The 22,117-nt window shown below is 40.2% G+C and overlaps 1 protein-coding gene across 2 annotated transcripts in view; it reads left to right on the plus strand.

Moving 5' to 3' along the window:
- LRP5 (LDL receptor related protein 5) overlaps positions 1–22,117 on the plus strand; it is a 145,068-nt gene that overhangs the window by 17,764 nt on the left and 105,187 nt on the right. The window lies entirely within an intron of this gene.

Consider the following 22,117-nt stretch of genomic DNA (forward strand, 5'->3'; position numbering starts at 1 on the left):
ATTATTCATTCACCTACACATCATAACCCTCTTTTGAATTGTACGTATGAAGAAGTGGGACTGCATTCAAGTCTACATTATTTTCATGGTGTGTCATCCTTAAAAATTATCCCAGAATGCTGTAGTTTAATAGCAGGAATGTGCAAAACCCACCAACATTTTTAAAGCATTTGTGGAAGGTAACTCTGGAATTCGTATTCCTTTCCCAGAGATATTCAGCCACCGGGAGAATAAAAGTTTTTATGTTGGTTGCTTTGGAAAAAGAGGAGTTGAATTAGTTGCAGATGACCAAATGCTCTTCTGCAGCCGCTAGTGATTTGGAAGTGCAAACTGCTTTGTGCGGTGTCTGATTCATGGCTACCTTACTACCTCCATCACCACCACTTTGATTTGTATATATCTAGCATGGCTTGGAATGGACAATATGAGCGCTGACAAAAGAGATGCTGCTAACTGGTTGCTGGACTGAGCCATTTATGAAACTTCACAGGAGAGGTTGAAGGAGGTGGCTTTTCTGCCTTGCATTCACATTGCTGCAGACCCTTCCTCTCTGGACACAGTGCCATAGTGATGCTGCAGTTTCTACTGCTGCCTCATTTTCTTCCTTTCCCTTACCCCAGGAGAGAGGAACTGCATGCCACTCAAGCTGGGCAAGTAGGCTTATGTTGGAATAGCACTAGCATGAGCACTAAATTTTTCTCTTGCCTCTGTGACCACAATGTTTGGGTTAGGGACAGGTTTGGCCCCTCCATCAGTTGTTTAAATTAGTTCTGTACTTTCTCCCATTTAAGTTGATGGGAAGTTCAGAAGCGAGCATATTCCTCAGTCTGTGTAGCCCAACCCTAGATGTTGCGCCTTGGATCCAATTTACTCACACACATGCACAATGGGCTCTGCCTGGGATGTTCCTGGATCATGTGTGTACAGCCAGCATGTGATATGTTGGTGGGACGCTTGTTTTGGTCTTGCTTCTAGGAAGCATGAATTGAATCTTTGTGTGATGCCACACTATGATGGAACCCTGGGAATTGTCTTTCTAAAAACATGCAACGTAACTAAAGGCCTGTCAGAGTGGGTGGGAGAAAGTTCAAGAATTTCAATCCTTTTCCTAGCATCAAATGCCACCCTCAGTCAGAGAAGCTGCCTAGTCCTTGCTCTGCTTGTGCCTTTGTGGAAACTACGAGTGGTATTTGGAATATTGAGAAAATGAGGTTGGAGAATTCCACCAGTATTGACAATCCAGATGAATTTTGCAAAGGCCGGCACTCACGTGTTGCAAAACTATCTGAAAATGAGTATGTATTCCCCCTTTTGCACTAGGTGGATATCTGTTTGGGGGGCATTCGTAAAATAATTGACATTCACCAGGCATTGGATATTATGTTGACATATAGATTAACTGGCAATATATATTCCTTGCAAATTATGGACTAATATTATGGTCTTTATTGAACAAAGTTCTGTTTTTAAGGCTGCAATCCAATACCTGAGAGTAAGCTTCATTTAATATAATAGGAGTTAGTTCTGAGAAAATATGTATAGGATTCTGCTCTAAGTTTGTTAGGCGGGCATTCTTGATTGATTGTGCTTCTCTTCCCCCCATCCGTTATTCCGTTTACCAGGCCTGGAACCCACCAAGTATTGACAGCCTGAAGCAAGTGGGTGTGATGGGAGTGTGGCAACTGCAATACTTATTGTATGTTGGTGTGTTCCATCTCAAGAACCTGAAATCTCCATAAACAGACTTACTGTAGAGAGAAATATAATAGCAGTGTCTGTGTCATAATGCTTTAGTATTTTCTCTGTTATACTCAATTATTCATGAGTTGTAGCTGTAAGACTGGTGACCCTGAGACTCTTACTGAAGTTTTTTTGTTTTGCATGAGTTTTTTAAACTTGAATTTTGAAAAAATAGCTAGCAATTTAAGAAGTCACATACCTGCTTGCTGTGTAAATATAACATATAAGCCCTTTATGGAAAACGGTGTGTAATGTTGCAATTGGCATATCACGTACCACATTCTCCAGAAGATTTAGACTTTAAACTATCTCCAAACAAAATGGGAACACAGTTGAATACTGCCCATTCATGTTAAGGATGCACAGTAAATAACACTATGGTTAATGTGTATTTAGTATATTGGAGAAGAGCTTGAGCAATGTATTCTGGAAGTTGTAGGGTTGAATTGTGTATCTGTAGTGGATAAGCTATTTTGCATTACCATCTCCACAACTGAATAAGAGCTCTGTCAGTGACTGAGTGAACAGGACTGAGAAGTAGAATAACTTTATCTTCCAGGGTGCGGAGAGCTCAGATTATTGGGAAAGGTAGAAGCATAAGAGGAAATTCATATATTATGAAGAGCATGTGTTTGGTTCTTATGCTACTGCACTACTTTGGAGTGCACATAAGAGACTGTATGGCTGGGATGTCTATGCATTCTAACATGCAGTCTCCTTCTAGGGCAGAGCTAGCACACCAGGAAGAAGGCTGTACCTTATGCCCTTCTTAGATATTTGAATCTTCTCTGAGCCTGGCAGTGGTTGTGGTGCTGGGGAGTGGTTGTATTTTTGTTAATTAAACTAACCACAGAAACAACTTGAGGGCAAGCCTGTTAAGCAACGCTAGTAGATGTGAGAAGGCCACAGACATCTTAAGCGGTCATCAGCCAGTCTCCCACTTCCTTAACGATGGGTACCTGATCACCCTGCTTATCCAGTTTTAAGAAAAATCAAGGCTTGAACTTTCCACCAAAGAAAAACTTCCTTAACAGAGAAAATGAGTTGACCACTTATTTAAAAATTATAGAGGGTTTCACACTTCAGTTGGGACAAGATGGTATCCCACTATTATTATTCACTAATAAATGTACTGTCTTGGGGGCATTATTTATAGGACCTAGGAAAGTTTACACTACAAGACCTTCTTGTGTGTGGCTCACTGAGGCAGAAAAAAAAGTGGGTTGTTCATGCCTGTCAACTTCAAAACAGAGCAAATTTTTTTCTTTCTAGGTGGGATAGCTGTGTTAATCTGCTGCAGGAAATACAACAAAATTGTTGTGGCATCTTGAAGACTAACACCTACTCTACCTGCTAATTGAGAGTAACTCTCAGTGCATCTGTTGAAGTGGATTGTACTTTACAAAAGCTTGTGCTAGAATGCTTTGCTTAATCTTTAAGGTGTCTTAAGAAGTTTTTTCCCCCTATTGAACTTACTCTTAGTGAAAAGATGACAGCAGGTGACAGTGTGGATTTTCATAGTTTCCCAAAATCAACTAATTTTAAACCAGTTTTGCAAATACAGGCAGCTGGCTTTGCAGAAGTTGCCCTCTCCTGCTCCACAATCTGTTCACTGTCTTCTGAGGTGGTGTGTGCGTTGAATGTTGTTCCCAAAAAGAGATGAAAATCCTTATGTATTTGTAGTGTGTGGGTGGGGGGGGGGAGGTGTAATGTGATATTGTTATGTGATATTTGTAAGAGCTTTGGGATCTTTGAGCCTTCTGAATATGCCATGTCTGTCTTGCATGTTTGTATGTTCATTGTATCATTTAACCCAGTTTCTTACACATATTAGTACACTACTGTAGTATAGAAAATTAACTAACATGTTTCTCTTCGGTTATATTTGGTCAGGTAATCTCTTTCCACTGGTTCCATACTAAAAGGAACCTATGCTTAGAGGTTGGTCTGTCTCCAGAATACCAGATGTGTGGGTTTGCTTCAGCCAAGGTATTTTTCTCTCCTGCTCTTCAAACTTCTGACTAGAGTTAAGCATTGGTTGGTTGTGTGATGTGCTGTCTTATAATTGTTTTCTTTCAGCAGTTGTTAGGCCAGGTGCAGCTATAATCAGATAAGGGTGAAGACAGAGATGGCAGGAGATTGAGGAGGGATTGACTAATTTGAACTACAAATGAAAGATGCAAGATTCATCAGATTGCTTACCTGTATGCTTTCTATCTACCCTTGCTAACTAGGCGAAGAGGTAGCAAGTGGAGAGCTCACCCAGCATGACATCTGTTTCAGTGACTGCTGCTGGTGTCTCTTCTGCATCTCTTTTTAGACTGTGAGTCTTTTGTGAACAAGGTACAATTTATTACTTTATTTTGCTATGTAAACCACTTTGTGAACTGGTTGGTTGGTTGGCAACCTTCAGTCTCAAAAGACTATGGTATAAGCCTACAGCACCCAGTATTCCCAGGCAGTTTCCCATCCAAGTACTAACCAGGCCTCACCCTGCTTAGCTTCCGAGATCAGAAGAGATCAGGCATGTGCAGGGTAACAGTTGCTACTTCTGTTTAAAAGCAGTATATAAATACTTAATTTATTTAAAAGATTTATATACCACTTTCTTCAGAAGTCAAATTGGTATATAAATACTAGTAGTGATATATATTTGTAAACAAAATGCATGCTTCAAGTGAAGAGACTTCATCCGTCTTCAGACTATAGAATTTTCAGTACAGTTGTAGTAATCAGAACCTTTATTGGCATAATAAATTTTCAGTATAATTAGCATCACATTGGCTCATTTCAGATGTCATGGCTAAACCATGGTTTGACTGTTTTTTGAATATGCAAGTATAACCTCACATACTGGCCTCCTCATCCCACCTTGTGTAGAAGTCCCTCTTTTACTTACAAAGTAGCAGCAATAATAGCTTGCTGTGACATCTAAATTGGGGCAGACTAGGTATAATTTGCTTCTGGTACCACAGACCAGAAAGTAGAAAGGGGGTACTGTATGAGTTTGCAATGTGTTCCTTGATGGTTAAACCATTATTTGGCTGTGCAATCTGAATTCAGCCACTGACACAAATTGCATGTGTTCTCAGTGCAAATGATACTTGTCGCAGGTGCCTCAAATGATGATCAACAACTATAGACTAGTCATTTGAGGTTTTTAGGGGTTTATAAGTTAGGTTTTCAAGCTATTTTTTTCTTTGTGTCCTATCTCCATGTCCAGGTTTCGAAGAATACTTTTTACTTGGCTTTCAAAAATTTTTAAGAACCCTAGAGTTGAAGAAATAATATAATGGGGGGAAAATTATAGAATTTCCAGTGCATAGCTGCACATCTTTTCATTTATCTTCCTCACAATGTCTTCTGATTATTTTCTGAGCTGAAAATCTGATATGAAATAACAATTCTTAGAAGATTTTCTATTTTTTAACTTTTCTCTGTGAGCAGCAATACCAATAAAATATTGTATTGCAGCAAGTTCCAGCCAAAACTGAAGAAAGAGAAGGATTAAAAAAAATAAACCAACTGGGTGGAGTTCCCTCAACTAGTTTACATGAGTTGGTTTCCAGTCTAGGTTGAACTGGGCTTTTCCTCATCAACCTATGTGAAGTAGTTGGTGGACTGCACTTTCAACAAGTAAGATGGCTTAAATATATATAATACCCACTGTTTTGTTTGTGGAGAGTCATGTTCAAATCATTCCTTCACTTAAAATATTCCTTGTACCATAAATATACAAGGAAAAATGTTTCCTGCTAAATATTGGGAGGGTGTGTATGTGTGTTCAGCTTAGCCAGGAGTAGCTTAGCCAGGAGTAGACTCTGTGGTAGGGAAAGTTCTTAACAATGAATAAATGAAATGATGATTGAATGACGATGGAAAACTTGACTTGCGAAAACACTGTAGGACTTCACTAAATAAAACCTCTCACAAAGGTACGCTTGTTTCTGAAAGCTGTTGTTTCTAGTTCCAGATGTTGGTTCTGCTGACTCCAAAAACTTGAGTGGGTTTCAGGAAAGTTGGAAAGTTATATTCTTTTCCATCTGTACTGAATATACAGTGCACATTCTTGGAACCAAAATTAATCTGAAATATAGAACTTTCCTCTGAGAACTACATAGGCCAAAAATAAATTATGTGCAAAGTTCATAGCTGCAAGCACGGCACCCTATTTCAGCATACTTTTCACTGCCTTGTAATACGGATAATATCCATAGTAATCCCTATATTAAAGTGAGCTTTGGGGCCAAAACGATCTACATCTACAGAGTTTTGTTATTCCACAGTGTGAGTGAAGTGCAGTGATAATGTGGTTTATGTGGAGATGATAGACGTGCTCAGAGGTGAGGGATGATGTTTCTTAAGACACATGTTCTTGCTCCATTTCAATCCTGTAATAGGACATGGAAGGAATACTTGAATGACTCTGATGTCTTCCATGTGTCTTTTAAAATGTTCTTGAGCAATTGCAGTTCTGTCTGACAACTACCAAAATCCACAGCTGCTCAAGAAACCTTCCTTTTTGGTTCTTCACTTTCATGGAATATGTTGGGAAGTTGGTAGAAGTGGCGCAAACGAAAGCAGTGGTCTGAATAAGTGGCTGTGTTCATATAAGGGAAAGGGGAAAAAGTTCTTCTTTCCAAGCGTCTACTGCTGCTCGTCTTGGATATGCTTCTGCTTTAGCCAGATACACTGATTAAGGTCAATTCATTCCTTATGGCATCACCTCTTCGGGGTCAGGATTGCTTTGTGCTGTTGGAACTACATGAAGGGAGATCCTCATTTTCCTTTTTGTATTGTTCATAAATCCCAAGTGCTGCTTTCAGTATTACAGAGACAGCAACTAAGTGTTTCAGTGACAGTTTTCTTTGCTCTATTGTACTGAAACCACACATGACATAGTTAGATGTTATGAACACAGCAATGATTTCAGCATGTTACTTTGTGTTGTTGAACTGATTTGTTATTCAGAGATGAACACAACCAGAATTGGTCATAAAACAACAGAAAAGTGGGTTGTTAAAGTCTTCCCCCTTCCCCATTCTTTTGGCAGTTGTATGCACTGCAGGCTGTCGTTGTGATCCGGATAATCTCTGCTTTTATTATCTTAAAACCCAGCTCTTGTGGTTGTAGTGGGGAGCTTTAAAGTATTTCAGCAGAGTATCCTGGAAGCACAGATGCTACAAACTTATTTTCAGATTGTTGGAATTCTGAACCCATTTTGGCTGAGGAGCTGGGCTGTTGTTCTGAAAATTTGAGCATACCATCCAAATGGAAGAATCTTCTGGCAAGAGGATGCTTGAAACACGAAGTGGCCAGGAATTGTTTCCTTAATATAAAAAGAAAAAGCATGTGGCAAAATCAAACGCATGTATCTCATGTGAAGAAATTGAAGTTGGCATTTGAAAGTTAAGGATTGCACAATGTAGCGCTTTTTGCTGTCTGTTTCAATGGTGGTGTGTGGTCATTGATTTGTTTTTCCTCCGTCAGTTCAAGAATACCGAATTGCTGCTGTGGGTCTCAGACCAGAAGCTGTGCAATTGCAACATGGAGTGATGAATGTTTGTCAGCCTGTGACCTTAGATTTATTATCCCCACCACTTATATTAAGGGTAGATACAGTCAACTAGATCCAACTACAGACAACTAGGACTAGTGTAAATGCTCCAGTATCATTGTAATTGTTTTAGTTGGGCTTATTTAATGTTTTTATTGGTTTAATTGTTTTTATTATGTGGTTTTGTAATTTTATTATTCACTACTTTGGATATTGAAAAAATGGTATAAAATGTTTTGGATGAATAAATAAATGCAAACTGACTCCTAGGGCTGAGCAAGTCTTGAATATTGCCATACCTATAGATTCTTATCCCTTTGTCTGTGCTCAGTGGATTTTACATGTGTGTTCTGCTTTTTGTACACTCTGTCAAATTGCCCTCTATCAAAGAAGCGAATGTGAGGTTATATAGATCTGAAGTGTAGCAACTGAGAAGATGAGTTGGGAAGTGCCCAGGCTTCAAAGTTCTTTTCCACCATGAACTCATAAGGTGGTCTTAGACAAGCCACTCTCTCAGCTTTGGTCTCCAAGCCACACAGCTATGGTATCATGATGATAATGATGTCCTTCGTTTTCTAGAGTTGCAATACAGATAACTGAGATGATGCCTGTGAAGTGCTTTAAACAGACTGAAGTTTCTAAAGATTGTAGATAATAGATAAAGGTCTGAAAATGTCTGGGAGCAACTTGTTGCTGTGGTTCCCCAACCAAACCTGATTAAATCAGTGCCTAAATCAGTGGTTCTCACACATTTAGCAGTGGGACCCACTTTTTAGAATGAGAATCTGTCAGGACCCATCGGAAGTGATGTCATGACCAGAAGTGACATCATCAAGCAGGAAAATTTTTCACACTCAAGCTGCAATCCTACCCACACTTACCCAGGAGTAAATCCCATTTACTATTGTTGTTAAAAGAATATGCATAGTAGATTGTTAAAAGTACAGGTCTGTAACATTTCCCCAAATGCAGTCACGTATCATGGTAGCATCAAGTCTAATATATTAGAAATAAAATATTGAAATAATGGGAACCCACCTGAAATTCACCTAGTGGGTCCTGACCCACAGTTTGAGAAACACTGGCCTAAATGAAAGTGTATAGGAATGGTGTCGGGGATCAACCAGGATGGGGAGTGGCCAATGGTCTGCACCCATCAGAAGGTCCACCTGTCCAGGGCAGCTCCTGAACCAGTACCATTGGCATGCAACTCAGTGTACCTTCTGGAAGAAGACAAAGAGTACTTTGCTGGGAGTTCTTCGACAACCTAATGCCAGCATTATGCATAGGCATTTGGGCTCAGTTTACTCATTTCATTCCTCTCTACAGTAGTATTTGCAGTGTCCCATCACTCACCTTGTACTTTGCTATAGATAGGTGGCTATGCAACTGTTTTTCCACACATAACAATACAGGTACAGCCTATTTATGCCTCCTTTGCCCTGCGATGGTGTCTTGCTCCATTTCCAGGCAGGGAAATAGCCCTGGAGCCATGGAAGAGGTTCCCCTTGCGAAGGAACAGTAACACTCTTGGAGCCCCTGAGCCAGCTGAGGCTGAAGAGGGGAAGGGGGGGCGCGGAAAACCTCTGTAGCCAGAACATGTGCAGCAAGGTAGAGCGCTCTCTCTCTCTCTCTCTCTCTCACTCACTCACACTCACACACACAGGGGCAGGTGCGGTAGCAACAGAGGGGATTGCTTTAAAAAACCCAGGGAGTGTTTGCTGAATTCCCCCCCCCATGGTGCAGGGTTGTGAATTCCCCCCCCCCCATGGTGCAGGCAATCACTGACAAGCAAGCCTTCCCAGCAAGCAAAGCATGAGATTTAGGCTACAATCCTCTCCACACTTTCCTGGGAGTAAGCCCCATTGATTGGAATGGGACTTACTTCTGAGTATAAACGAATAGGACTGGACTCTTAAAAGCTCAGCATCCCACCTGTGAAAGGGGAAGGAGGGGGAGGCGGAGGGGATTGATAACAGCTGTATTAGTTTCCTTCCATCCAGAAGTGTCAGGCTGCAGCGTATTTGTGTAACTCTATGTAATTTAGCACAACGTGTCTTTTTGTTAATCGTGACAAGTCATGGAACAGAACTGAAGTGGATAAATAGGCTCCACCTGTATTACATTACACCTCTCCCCTCCCCACCCACACACTACAAATACATAAGGATTTTCATCTCTTTTTGGGAACAACATTCAATGCACACACCACCTCAGAAGACAGTGAACAGATTGTGGAGCAGGAGAGGGCAACTTCTGCAAAGCCAGCTGCCTGTCTTTGCCAAACTGGTTTAAAATTAGTTGATTTTGGGAAACTATGAAAATCCACTCTGTCACCTGCTGTCGTCTTTTCACTAAAAATATGTTCAATAGAGGGGAAAAAAACTTCTGGTTTGCATTTGAACTTTCAACCAAATAAGTAGGTGAAGCAAGCACAATAGCAATAAAATTGCTCTGGCCCCTTTCTTGCTTGTATTCTTGGTTTGGTTTTAAAAAAAAATGATTTGAGGCCTGTAGTAAGTTGCCATGTACTGCTGACACTTACTGATGGGTATGTATGGGACTACTATGTTTTTGACAACTGAGAAACTGTGGCTTCTTTGAGTAGACCTTAAAACATCAGTTGCTTGAGAAGCATCTGAATGAGGAGCTGTGTGCTGGGTGGGGGGAATGGAGGTGTGTGTTGGTGAAATTGAGTGATTGCTAAGTTGATGAGTTCAGAGACGCAGTGTCACTAAAAGCATAGGGTCGTGGAGGAAAAGAACATATTCAAACCTAACATACCATGGAATTAAGAGTGGTGGGCTCAGGTATATCCAATGTGCATGAAGAGAGGAAACATACAAACAACTATTGGTAAACTGACCAAGATCAGGTTTGTTGTTGTGTCTGAATATGGCCAAAGGGTGGTGGAGGAGCTGAGGGGAAGAGTCATGTGTGCATCTGTTGTTTGGAAATGAGGGGATGGAGAAAGGTCACAACCCTTTGTCAACTAAAGTGCCTATCAGCCTGGTGGTCCTGAGGCCACAATGGTACTACAGATGACATTTTACTACACAATTCTGTATACAACAGGTCAGGAATGTATTACACTAGATAATTTTATTGCTTTATAAAGCACCTTTGTCCACTCTGCCAGAAAACATGTTGTTTTGGACTGTCTTTTTTACATTAGTCTCTCCAGGGAAATAAAGTAATTTTGTCCAAATGAAATAAAATAGTATATAATCAGAGTGCTATATTCCGTTGTAAATAATAATGTTAGCAGTAACAAACTATAGTCTGCCAAGTAAAACCAGGATTCTGAAATAAATCTCTCTGGTTTCTGAAACCCTATAATTAGTGCAAAAAACTTAACTTACACAGTAAAGGAAAATGTAACTTACAAGACTCCTTAAAATGTGCACTTCTTGCCTGTGTAACAACACAAGAAGATGAGCTGCCCAATTTTTTTGAAATGGGACAGGGTGATATTGCTTGTGAAGGGGTAGGTAGAGATGGGGTGAAATACCCCACTTTAATTAAAACTTGTTCAGCAGTAAAAGGCAATGAATTAACCATAATCCTGTATTCTCATTTCAAATAACAATTTTTCAGATTCAATTTTATTCACTTTCAGAATTACTGTAAAGAACACTGAACAAAATATAAGAAACAGACAAAAATTAAATTATATTTTAGAATTGAAACTGTTAAAACAGCTTTTTCAGACCAAAGGTTAAATATCCTATCCAGTACTTCCACCCCCCCAATAACTTCTTTCATTTTACAATCCCAGCAATTCATAAGTGAGAGCCAATGTTTCCTAAAACCCACATATTATAAAATATCTTGTATTATGCCTTTGCAAATCTTTCTGTAATGTGTAACTTTATGTAAAAACATAACATTCAAAATTCTGTTTCCATGAAGTGTTGAGGACTTCTGTTTCTTTGCTTTGGGCAGCTGTAGGCATGTATTATATTTTACCAGTACCTGGTTTTTTCTCCTGGTTTGTCCATATAGGAAATCCAGAAGCACCAAATCAGTTATGGTCCATTACTGATTCTTTCACAATCCTGAAATCAATCACTGCTCTGTTCTGTGACAGTATATCTCTTCAGTAACTCTGAACTACATCATGTTTGCACCAAATATAAGAACTTATATCTTTATAAGTTTTCTAATACCACAGTTCCAATAGCAGTTGGATCTTATACTAAAAATTCTTTGTAGATGAAGCGGCATCTAATACCATAACTACAATATCAAGGTTTCTTTAGGTAGCACCCAATAAAGGTTGCATATTACTGGCACAGATATTTTGCCATTGGGTGTCTTTCTGTGATTTTACTGGTGCATAATAACCAAGCGAATGCCCTTGGGGCAGTCTTATAATGAAGACATCTTGGTGTTGAAAAAGTGAAGTGCCTTGCATGTATGTAGCTTAACTTGTTCAAACAAAAGTCTCTTCCTTGTAGGTCATATTGCTTCCTTTCTAGACCTTAAGTTCTGTACTGTATTCTTTTACATTTTTAATAACAAGGTGAAAGCTAGAATAGTGTGGTTTTTAGGAAAGCTAGCTATTTGTTTTTATCTACCCTGTCTGATAGAATGACTTCTTCAATTTCTGACATGACCTTGTCTGGTTCTGTAGATGAATGCTGGTCTTGGATTAGGTTGAAACCTTGCTTCTGTTAGGGACTCTGCTGATACTAGATGAACTGTGTTCACTTAGAAATGACAGTGACTTGCCTCATAGGGTTACTAGAGTGTTGGACACACTGAAAAGGAAGGTATTCAGTAGGTTAGGACCCTTGCTAATCTAGGGTCTTTCATTTGAGTAGGTAGGTCAAGATTTTCTTATTTGTAAGTGTTGTGTAGTGTGTGGAATGTGAACGCATTCCACATGCACTGCCTCCGACGCATCCTCGGCATCACCTGGCAGGACAAAGTTCCAAACAACACAGTCCTGGAACGAGCTGGAATCCCTAGCATGTATGCACTGCTGAAACAGAGACACCTGCATTGGCTCAGTCATGTTGTGAGAATGGATGATGGCCGGATCCCAAAGGATCTCCTCTATGGAGAACTCGTGCAAGGAAAGCGCCCTACAGGTAGACCACAGCTGTGATACAAGGACATCTGCAAGAGGGATCTGAAGGCCTTAGGAGTGGACCTCAACAGGTGGGAAACCCTGGCCTCTGAGCGGCCCGCTTGGAGGCAGGCTGTGCAGCATGTCCTTTCCCAGTTTGAAGAGACACTTGGCCAACAGTCTGAGGCAAAGAGGCAAAGAAGGCAGTCCCATAGCCAAGGAGACAGACCAGGGACACACTACACTTGCTACCAGTGTGGAAGGGATTGTCACTCCCGAATCGGCCTTTTCAGCCACACTAGACGCTGTGCCAGAACCACCATCCAGAGCGTGATACCATAGTCTTCCGAGACTGTAGGTTGCCAACAAGGAAGTGTTTTGAGTTAGCCAGTTTATAGATTCATTAGAATCAAGTGCTAGAGCTTTTCTTAAATAGCGCTAATTCAAGTTGCAGGTGGGCTGTCTAGCAGAGGGATTTTTAAACTGACAAGGAGAACATTCTTACCTGACTATGGGACTCTATTTTTGTCAGGCAACCTCCCCCTCCCCCCAATAGTAGGTAATGCATTCAGCTTGGCTTGAGTTGACTTTCATCCTATTGTAACACTTATTCTCTCCTGCTTTGAGTATACAAAATCCATTTTGTTGTTGTTTTTTGTTTTTCCCCCTAATATCTGTCTTGGAAGAACTGTTTCACGTTAATGCAAGGACTGTACTGGACTGTGTCAGCTGCCAGACTTTATATTTCCAGAATGTGGGGAGCAACCTTTTTTTTTTTTTTTGGCCGCCTGTGTCTAAGCAGTCTGGGTGTGAGTAATGAAAACAATTGCACATCTTTCAGATGCTGATTCAAGTCTACATGAAACGTCCTGAACTCTGACTTTTGATTTTACAAACTGTAGACTTTTGGGGAACTTACAACGTGTACCTTCTTACCATCTAGCTTGATGAAGAATCTTATAGGATAGGATTCAAAAGCTTGCTGTTCAACACCCTATTACTTTCTTGTTGGTACTAATAAAGGCATGGCCGTACTTTAGATTGTGGATTTTTCATGGGGAGCATAATCTTTGCAATCCCTTACCCATGGCTTAAACAGGTAAAGTTCAGAGGGGAAAAAACCCTATCACTGAATTTGACAGAACATATAAATTGACTCTTCTGTATGAGCCAGTTTGAGACGGGGTGGTCCTATCAAGTTTCTATAAAGTGCTCTCAAGTTCTTTTGATACATTGAAGATTCAGCCACCTCTACTCTTCAGTACAATGATACCCAATACAATACTTGGCATACATAAGGCAAACACTAAAAATAAATCTTATTTTGAGATGCAGGCATGAATGCGATTGCTCTGCAGGAGGTTGTACGGTTACCCGCTTAAAATATAGGCTGCTAAAGTTAAAGTAGGGGTGAAAAACCAAACTCCGACATCTGTTACAAATTCTGGGTATAGATTGTTCTTACAAGGCTTAAAATAAGTGTGTGTTTTCTCCTCCTTTAAACTGCGTTGCTTATATGCAGAATGAAAGTGTGTGAATGAAATGGTCTTGCTTGGTTGCTGAAGAGTTTCTTTTTTGATATTTAAAAAAATAAAAAAAATTTAAAGATGGAAGTAAATAGAAAGTGAGGTGGAATATTGAAGATGTTATGTGCTTGCTTTTATGGTTATAATGCTGATGAATATGGCTCTGATAATACATTCCCTCTCCCATGTGTGAACTTAATTTGGGGTGTTGCCTCTCTCTCTCTCTCTCTCTCTCTCTCTCTCTCTCTCTCTGTGCTAAGGCAGAAGAATAGGCATTGTGTTAGCAGACAGATTTTTGTATTTCCTGAATGTGCATATCTATAGTAACTCTTGCTACAATATTTGAGAGTATTTGGAAGAAAATGAAACTGAAGTAGGTGCTGTGATTACATCTTTTATTGTAGTGTTACCTGTAATGCCAGATGTGGACGAGGGAACACCCATTATGAAACATAAAAGAGGGCTGTAATCTTGAGAATTTCCGATATCATTTGGGCACTGGAATATGAGCTCCTAAAAGTTCATGAATTCTGCAGTTTGCCATTTCAAGCAAAAGCAGTGTGCCATATTCTCAGATCATGTGTATGGTGGGTGAAGGTTCCCTATCTATTGCATGGATTAACTGCCCACTTGCACAATTGGGCAGTTTCCTCAGGAGGAGGAAAACACCCTATCATGTGGCTGTGTATGGGAATTCACCTTTATAAAAAAAAAGTTTCAGGATGAAAGGAATTGTCTTCCATTCTTTAGAGGACTGCATTCAACAAGTTTAAACTCGGGTTAACTATGAAGGTTCATTGCTTAAAAATCAGCACTTAATCTATCTTTTGAAGTTGGTGATCAATGGATTTCAGGTGCTGTACAGTAGTAGCTGCCAATGAACAGGGCTGGGTGCAGAATGCAAAGCAGTTAAAGATGTTTTTGTGATGTAGATGTAGTCCAAATATGTCCAGACTTCAGTTCTGTGAATTTGTATGTTTAGGTACGTACTGTGTGGTTATTGGAAGAAAGTACCATTGTGTTTAGTGGGCTCCTGTGTCTGTTTCCTGAGGGTAACTTTAGGGTTGTTTTGTTTTATTAACACAGGAGAGGTAACAAAAGTGCGTAATCCCCAAAAGCACTTATTAAATGAATAATAAGTACTGTACACAGACAAATGGTGACTTTTGTGCAATGCCATAGATATTGTACAAAGAAGCCACTGGTTTTTCCTCTTCTTGCCCCTATATCTTCTAGACAACTCTCTGTGATTGTCCAAGATTTCCTTCTTCACAACACCATCTGTGTGCCAAACTGTGGTTTAAGATAGCATCTGCGCCATGTACTTGCCAGTTCGATTAGATTAGTCTTAAGATTTTAAAAGAATAAGCATTTTCAAAGGCCCTAAAACCAAAAAGGGCTTGAGAAGGAAAACTAGGTTCCTGTATCTCTGTCTACTCCCTGTGCATTGTATTGAAACAACTTTGTTCATAACTTGTTTCTCCATACTGATGGAAAGTCAATCCTGAGGCACGTCTCTCCCTCATACACTTACATGATAAAGCAACAATTGTCATTCAGGGGCTATTGAAGTGTGGTGTATGGCTGTTCAATTTTTTTTTTAGAATTCCCTTCCCTGGAGACCTATCCAAACCAAAGCATCTTTGGAACAGCTACTTTATTGTTTGGGCTTGCCTTTTGGTGATTGAGGTCAAGCTTGTAAAGTCATCATATCATGAAAATCCTTAGAATTTAATGATGGCTTAGTCAGGGGTGTAATCTAAAGGGAAGTGGCTGTGACTATGTATTTGTGAAAACTGATATACGGTACTGCTCTTTTGTAAACTGTGCAAATTGGGTTGAGGTATGTCTATAAATGCAAATGTATTCTGAATAGGTGTGAGCATGTTTTTGTGACTATCCCCAAGGTATAACACCAGATATTGTTTGCAGCAGATCACATTTTGCCATGGGGAGCATTTTGAAAACTGTGGGACTGCTCCAGGGTTTTAACTTAGCTGTTTGCCTTTTTCTACAGAGAAGAAATTAAACAAGTTGCTGGTAGGGGCGCTTTTTTGTTAGTGACCCTTCTTCAAACATGCCTGCCACAGACAATCTTGTGCCATGAACCTCCAAATATCATTTCTCCACCAGGGACCATTAAGAAATGTTTTCAGTAATTAGTGCAGTTGTTGCTCAGTTGAGGTGGTGCTGTTCCTCAAGACTGTGCCTCTGCTGGAGAGCATACTGGTGGGTCTTTGGTATCCACGGATTTGACTCATCACTTATTCCAAGGTCTACCTGTAAATGCCGTGTAACGAGGAAAAAAGCACCAAAATGCAATTTCCCACCTTTGTGCTGTTAAATAATTATAGTTTCATTCCACTAAACTCCATTATTCACCCCACCCCGTGGCTGAATGTGGTATAGCCTCTGTGTACCAATGCATTCTGGGGTGACAATGGATGTGCAAGAAACCTGATCTTTAAAGCTATTTTTCCACTGATTTTTTTTTTTAATCTACTGGAGATTCCATAACGGAACCCCAGTGGATAATGAGGCACGACCTGTGTTATATTTTTCCAGTACCCAAACAGTGATGTTTTCTTTCGGTCAAAACTTTTTGCCAGTAGCAGGTGGGTGAAATTCTTCAGTCTCAGCAAGAGTGGAAATGGGCAGCAATTGACTAGTATGCAGTTCCAGAAAAGTTGTAAGGGGCAATGGCAAAACAGTATTTTCACTCATATTGATAGCTAGGGTCCATTCCTCTATGCACGAGGTTGATTTTTATGATAAACACAAATGTCTAACATATTTAGTGTGTGATAGGCCACACATCAGGCATAAATGACTTGAGAATGTGGCACATGCCCATATGACAGACATTGCCTGTCTCTCATTATGTCTAATATATTTTTCCAGAGGCTTCATGCCAAGATATAGAAAGTGTCTCATGGGTTGTACCTCAGGGCCCCCCTCCTTGACCCTTTGAGAGGGCAGCATTACTGATAAGGGCTGTAGGGCCCGGTGACTGTCACGAGGACCTGGGGATTGTTCCATGTTTTTTTATATTTCTATTCTTCTTCAGGAAATCTTTTCTACTAGTCTCTCAATTGCCAGTAGCCCAGTAACAGTTCCATGTAAATATGTATAGAATTGTGCCGTAACTAGACTGATTGCCCTAAAAAAGAATAAAGAATCCTAAAGCTGCAGTCCTGTGCCTGCTCACTTGGAAGATAATGCACTGATTAAGTGCATAGGATTTGGCTATTATAAGTTTAACCTTGAGGACAGCGGTTCCGAAACTTATGGTGGTCACAGCACCCCTCTTCTTCCTGGCTTTCTCAGGCACCACCATCATGGATCATATGAGCTCTCATGCAATTCTTACATGTTCCAAAATGGTGATGCTTCGGGACAGCCAGGAAGATGGGCGCCACCGTCTTGGATTGTGCAAGTTCTCATGCAGTCTAAGATGGCAACACTTGGGATAGCTGGGTGGAAGAAGCCACCAGGGACACCATGTGGCACACCTGTGAGGTTGCCATGGCACTCGAGGTGCCATGGCACACAGTTTGGGTACCACTGCTTGAGTATTGAAAATTTGATAAGAAATAGCCTTTAAAGGATGGTAACTGAATAGTGACGCAACAGGCAAGAGCCACTATAGATGTTATGGATTGAGAAAGTAGTAAATATTCATACTTATGATCTTAAGTTCTAGTTAAGAAACTGAAAACTTAAGATACTGGAACACATCCAGGTTATTGGAAATTTATAACTCAATCCTGTGCTTGTCTACTCAGATGTAAGTCTCATTATAGTCAGTGGAGCTTACTCCCAGGAAAGTGTGGATAGGACCGCAACCTTAATTACCCTATATACTCGCCTATAGGTTGAAAAATTTAAGCCTAAAATGGAGTCTGAGGTCCTGGGTCGACTTATACCCGGGTCAAAGCAGTAGATGGCGCAGGGTCCTCTGGGAGCTTCTGGGAAACTTCTGGAGGCTCAGCAGCTGTCTGGTGAAGTGGGGAGGGGCCTAGAAATGGGCTGAGAAGCCGGAAGCAGGTGGAGAAAAAGGAGAATTTTTACAGTATTCAGAGGTGGCCATTTGAGCCTCTTCTCCAGACAAGAAGAGAAGTGAAGGCGCTTCTGGGAACTGTAGTCTGTATGGGCTGCTGCTATGAAAGTGCAGCACATACTCTCACAAAGCCTCCGCACAATTCCCAGAAGCCCCTTTGTCTCCCTTGCAATTGGAGAAGGGAAATGCCTCCTTTTCTTTTGCTGCTGCCTCTGAACATTCCTGGCAAGTCATTTGCAAAGAATTTCACCCCCCTCCCCCCTGCCAAGTTTAGGCGCCTGGTTTTTAAAACCCCAGAATGTGATCCTCATTTCCATTTGAAATGACGTCCCAGGCTGCAGTGCACATTACTTAAGAGTAACACCCATGGAAAGCAGTGGCTCTGCTTCTGAGTAAAGAGGGTTGCAACTGTGCCAGCTCAGTCCTTGTTGCTTGTCTCCCTGCTGTGAACTGAACTGCATACTCCCAATTGCATGTTTTATGTTGCATGTTATATGTAGAGTCTCTGGCTTCACACACCAGGCACCTTAAAGAAAGATTTGACTGATGGTTCTACTGCTATGTTGCTTACAGGCACAACACTTACTCTGACAGTGTTTACACAAATGTTGTGAAGATCAGAATTTTAAAAGTTAATGGACAAAAATGCATCTTATGATCTTTTATTGTATTTTTAATAAATTAGAAACTGTACAGTTTTTAGGTAACAATTACTGGAAGGTTATTATTCAGGATCTGACCTGGGGTAAAATCAGACAAAACTATAGTCAGACCCCCCCCTAAGTTTAACCCCCGACTTATCCGAGGGTCATAGAAAATTCAATGATTTTGAACTCAAAACCTGCCCTCGACTTATCTGTGGGATCAGCTTGTAGGCGAGTGTCTGAGGTATATAATGAACGTTAACATAAGGTGATATGGGAAGCACAATCCTTCTTTAAGACCTAAGCATTACAATCAAAAGAATTGATGAATTCCAGTTTCAGGATTTGTAAGGATGCACGGTGTTTAATGTTATGTAGCGTAAGAAGGATGCCAGAAATTGGAATCCACTATTGCAAGGGAACTTGATGAGAATCTGTATGTTTGCTGTGTGTAAAATGAGAACTTTGCAGGACTTTTAGTCTGCTTACTCTTTCTAGCTGATTGACAAGACTTTGGGACTCATCCCTGTATGCATTTGGGAGTCTGAAGCATCAGCTGCAACTAGAAACTTGTAGTTGGGGAGCCAACAATTGATTAGTAAAGATGTCCAGCAGCTGTTCCTAGAACTTGTGGAATTGCTGCAGAGGGCTTGAAGTGTCAGATAATCTGGCAGAGAACAGTTCTGTGTTAGGTTACATTCGAAAACTGCTGAACTGGGTAGACTGAAAGGAATTTTGCAATGTGCAGCAGTTAGTGCCCTCTTCTGGAGCACAGGTATTCCATTCCAGTTAATTGTATGAGTTTTGCTGCTATACTGTATAGGAAACAATCTAATGATTTTTTTCACAGAGCTATGTTATCTGAACTGAGATAATGATATTAATAGTTGTACAGTTAGGGAAGAGGTGTTTTGGACAAAATTTGGCTGCAGTTTTGTTCCGAAAGAAACTGGGCAATTGCTGCAAGTTGTGGAATTAAAAACAAAACAAAACTATAGTTCTAGCTCTTGTAACTAATTTGCATAATACTAGGGCTGTCTAGAATATTGAGATTGAATGTATACCTTTTAAATAGTACCTACCAAGACCTCATTGTAGGTATGTGTACTTAACCACACAGTTCTGTAATAATAGTGAGGAGGGGTAATAAGCATCAACTCTCGAGTTTGGTAATAATTCGTGTTTAAGCTTGTTAGTTTAATTTTTAAATATAATATACATAACTCAGTAGAATTCAGTCCCCCTTAACAATAGTTACATAATTGGTACCTGGGATAGAATCAGTTCGGTTTTAGTCTTGAATTCTTCTCCTAGCTATTCTCTCTTAGGGCTCAATCCTATCCAACTTTCCAGTGCTGCCGCAGTCAATTTTGTACCTCATAATTCAATGAGGTCTGAAACATCTTCTCTTTCAACCTGTATTCAACTTAATTCCTTGGTCAGGAGGGTCCGTTTGGGCAGCGGTATCTGCCCGTGGTCTTCTGCCGTGAAGACAGTTGCAAAGAACTAATTTAATTTCTCTGCCATCTCTGTCTCTTTTTATCTCCCCTTTCCCTTCCTCTCCATCCAGAAGGCCACCTGCTTCTCTGGCGCATTTCTTGCTTCTAACATATTTGAAGAAGCTTTTATTATTCCCCTTAATGTTGCTGGCCATGTGTTCCTCATAGTCTCGCTTGGCCTCCCGTATCACCTTCTTACATTTCTTTTGCCACAGTTTATGTTCCTTTTTATTCTCCTCATTAGGGCAAGACTTCCATTTATGGAAGGAAACTTCCTTGCCCTTTATGGCCTTAATAACTTGACTTGTTAGCCGTGTGGCTCATTAGCATAGCGGCTAACAAGAGATGTCTCTTTTCCACATCTTTCTTTCAGCATCTATTTCTAGCCGTCTGTTTCCTCTCTTTAGGATCTCTTCCTCAGCTCTTCATTTCGTTGTCTATCTTTCCTCTGCTTATATCTCTTAAATTGTCTGCATTTTTCTCTCTCTGACTGCAGCTATAACTTCTCTTCTTTTCTTCAACCAATGCTCTGTGTCTTATTTATTACATTTATATCCAGCTTTTCTCTCCAAGGGGCACCTTTGCACAAGCAGGCATTGCAGGATAATGCAATTTTTCAAAGTAACTCTTGCTTTTGTGTTAATAAGTATTTTGTTTAGGTCACCAGGACTGTCTCTAGAGTGTTTAGATTAATATATACCTTTTAAATTAACTTGTATTTACCAAGACCTCATTAAAGATGTGTCTTTGGATATTGAAGGAAGTGTCAGTTTGCTTACAACCAAACTGTGCTCCTAAGATCTCTGGGGGTTCTCTGAGAGGACACTATCAGTAACTGCCATCTGCCCCTTGTCTGGTTTGATCATCCAACCCTTCCACCTCCACTATTTGTGGCTCTTCTTCCTCATTCTTCTCCTGTTCTGGCTCTTGACTGGTATTTGGCATTGGGTTTGCCATGTACACCCCAGCACTCTGAACCTCCCCAATACTTCATGCATGCATTGGCAGGGCTCCCTTTTAGGAATACAAAGAGCTTCAGAGACCAAAAAGTTTAACAGGTGCTTAACTACATGGCCATGAATGGTAATTCATTGTTGGGGAAACTTAAAAAAAAAAATCACTATTACAATAACTCATCAGAATGAAAATAGCAACAAGTAATGATGTTTGTGTGTCCTTACATCACAACTCTACCAGAGAAAATCAGTCTATGCCTGTTAAAGTTTCCTTGGTTTTAATTTACCAATTAAATCTTACAGCCCTATATTCCCTGTATAAAATATTAATTGGCATTAGACAGCTTTCCTGAACAACTGCAATTATATAAATCAATGACCTTGGCAATCATGTTTATTCATAAGTATGTTTCATATGTATGTTGCAATAAGCAATACACTGGAAAGCATTAGCTCTGATTTGTGTCGCACAAAGGAACTCTGGAAGTAACTGCTGGTAACTATTATGGATTTACTGGCAAGACAGACCCAGTGCTTCTGACAGCTTTCTGTGTTAACATTTTGAGGGAGGAACTTTGCTAGCATGGAAGTTACAAAAGAGAAGACTTTGCTTTGTACATTAGTTTCATACATTGGGTTCCTGGAACTTGAAGGGTCTCCTTGGAGCATCTTGGAGGGTAGGGGACAGGCCACATATGGAAATATCCCTTTTCAAAGTTATGGGGATGCAGTTTGGTTTCTTGGGAAAGTCATAGTTTCTGAGTCACAGAAGCCCATATTCTGCATTTACATTGTTGGATAAGAATAATATAAGGCTTTGAGTAGATGGAATTCTTCCCTAAGAGCTGGAAATCCAGCTCCATCCACTTTGGTTTTTAACAGTTTACAAAATCTTGACAATTTGTTCCTAAACAATTCCAAAGCCATGATGGCTAGACTTTTGCTTTATTTTTGTTTTAAATCCTTATGCTAAATAATAATGGGATGCATGCTTCTACGTTATATCCCTAGATATTATACAGCATTTAGGCATCACTGTTGAACTGAAGAAAATATTTTAA

The sequence above is a fragment of the Tiliqua scincoides genome, chromosome 1, assembly GCF_035046505.1.
Source record: "Tiliqua scincoides isolate rTilSci1 chromosome 1, rTilSci1.hap2, whole genome shotgun sequence".
Classification (NCBI taxonomy): Eukaryota; Metazoa; Chordata; class Lepidosauria; order Squamata; family Scincidae; genus Tiliqua; species Tiliqua scincoides.